This window comes from Lindgomyces ingoldianus, assembly GCF_010093535.1.
Source record: "Lindgomyces ingoldianus strain ATCC 200398 unplaced genomic scaffold BDR25scaffold_16, whole genome shotgun sequence".
Classification (NCBI taxonomy): Eukaryota; Fungi; Ascomycota; class Dothideomycetes; order Pleosporales; family Lindgomycetaceae; genus Lindgomyces; species Lindgomyces ingoldianus.
In genome coordinates this window covers 1,293,179-1,295,715 of record NW_022985177.1, presented here as the reverse complement: position 1 = coordinate 1,295,715, position 2,537 = coordinate 1,293,179, and positions in this window count along the sequence as shown.

Genomic DNA, 2,537 nt, shown 5'->3' with positions numbered 1-2,537 from the left:
TGCAGCAACATACTGTTCGAGCTTATTGCTCGTACTATGTAGCAGCTTTCGTCAAACGTTCCTCCTGTCTTGACAGTAGGTGCGCATATCTGACAGAAGTAGAAGTAGTATCTAAATAATATTCTAGGCTATACTGTACTATATAGTGCTAGAGCAGGTTGTTATAGGCTATAATAGAGTTTATTAGGGTGGGGTCTTGGCAAAAGTAAGCGACTTAGGTGTGTGAGCAACTTGCCTATAAAGTATGTTATAACTTTTTTTTTTTGCTTTAGTTTACTTTTAAAATTTTAAATGTACATGTTTACTTCTTTATATGTTAGAGTCTTATTATAGAATTCTTTATATAAAGAGATGTACTAGCGTTTTACACAAGATTAATTTATATAAAAATATTTTATTAACTAATATTTTTTATAGATAATAAAGCATTACTTTAATTATATAAAAAAGTGTAATTTAAATCTCTTTAGACTTTTTTTACATTATTAAAAGCTAATTATATAAGAGGAGTTGTATCTTCTGTTAGTGTAGTACATGTCTTCTAGTTTATTTAGAAATGTGTTATTCTGCTAATTAATTATAACCTAAAGTGCTAAATAAAAGTTACTATACAGTGCCTTATACATAGGCTTAATTAAGAATATTACTTATTTAAGTTTAAGTTATCTTTAGCATGCTTATATATGTTACAGTCTATGGTTGGACCGACGTAACTCCACCGATGGTGCTCTACAATCTAGCTAGGTTGAGGCAGAGCTCGCTTACAAACTAATTAGAAGATGCGGAAGCAGCACAGCTGCTAGCAGTTATAGAAGAATGCATTATCTAATAGAAGGACAGGCTATAAATTAGACAAGCTTAACAAGCTTAGTAAGCTTGCTACTATAGGCTTATTAGACTTATGCAACTTGTTCTTAGCACCTCTAGACATGTATATAGTTTAACCTTAAATAACTTTTAAAAAGGTGTGTTTAATATTTAGTTTATTTTTTATATAAACTAAGTAGCATTTAGCTTTCTAAAAAGCTGCAATACTATTTATATATCTTACAACATATATACCTCTAATTCTGTCTAACAAGACTGTTTAACCTAGCTACTATACTGCTGCTATAGAGATAAACTATAATCTAGTTGCTCTACCCTACTCTATTAGCCTAATAGCTATTACGCAGGACTGTACACTCTGCTGTCAGCCTCTACCTTCTGTTCTACTACCTAAGGAATACTATTAACCTAAGTGCTTTTAGAAGTAAAGATTGTAATATTAAACACTACACCCTCTAAAAAGTATAACTACTCTATACAACCTTAATTCTAACATAGCCTACATAGCTTTGTTAGGATTATTAGAAGTTCTAACAGTTAATAAAAGAGTCTTAGTAGAATAGATTAACAGTATCTAGGATAATGTTAAGAAACTTTAGCAGATTAGAAATAAAATTAATAAACTAATTAATCTTTATAAAGAAGTAAAAAATCTACGCTAAAACGTAGCTAAATTTAATAATTAACTTACACTAATAAACTTTTAATTAGCTATAAGCTCTACAAATTAGATACACGCGTTATAAGTAGAGCTAGCTAAGCTCTAGAATATTTTAACTAGAAAAATAAGCATTATAGCTAAGAAGACTTTATAACTAGCCTTTCTAAAGCCTTGAAGAGGATTGCCTAAGAACCTTTGCCTCTTTTTTACTAGATGCTACCTCTACATGTAATATAATAGAGAAGCATTTTAAACTAATGTAGAAATAATATCCTAGATAAGACTATATTTAGAAGGACTACTTATAATTTAGTTCTAACTACATATAAACAACTAGATAGATTTTAGAGCAAATAGCACTACACTAAACCTTAAGACTAAAAAATTATTTAGTAGTGTAGAAGCCTTTAAAGACGCCCTATTAACTATTTATAGAACTATAGATAAATAAAAAATTGCAGCTAATAAACTAGACACTCTAAAACAAGAAAAAAAGATAGCTTAGTACTACACAGCATGTTTTAGAGAGCAGCTAGCTATATGCAGATAGATAGATTAGAAGGCTCTCTACTAGATGTTTTATAATAGACTAAAGGACATAATAAAAAATAAATTTACACATAATAAAAAACTAACTAATGTACCTAACACGTTGGCCGGCTACTTTTGCTAAGCCTCTACTAAAACCACCCTATTCTAGCGCAAAACAGCCTACTTTAGCCCTGTATAGAGTAATACAACACAAGATATTATTTAGAGTCTACTTCTGCTACTTTCTTACACATACGCAAGTTATGCCTAGTCTAATTACACTACCTGTATTACCTTTAACTTAGCTTACCTTCTTTAGCGCGCACCTATGTCTTTAGCTTCTTTCTATTACTACGCGCTTTAAACTTCTTTAGAGTAGTTAGACAAGCCCTATTCTTAACTATTAAAGTCTTTTCTGCCTAAATCTACTTTCTTTTATGCAATCTATGTTACGTGGCAGCCTTATTTACTACTTAAAGCTTTGTAATCTTCTTTTACGCTAACACTAGCTTATGTG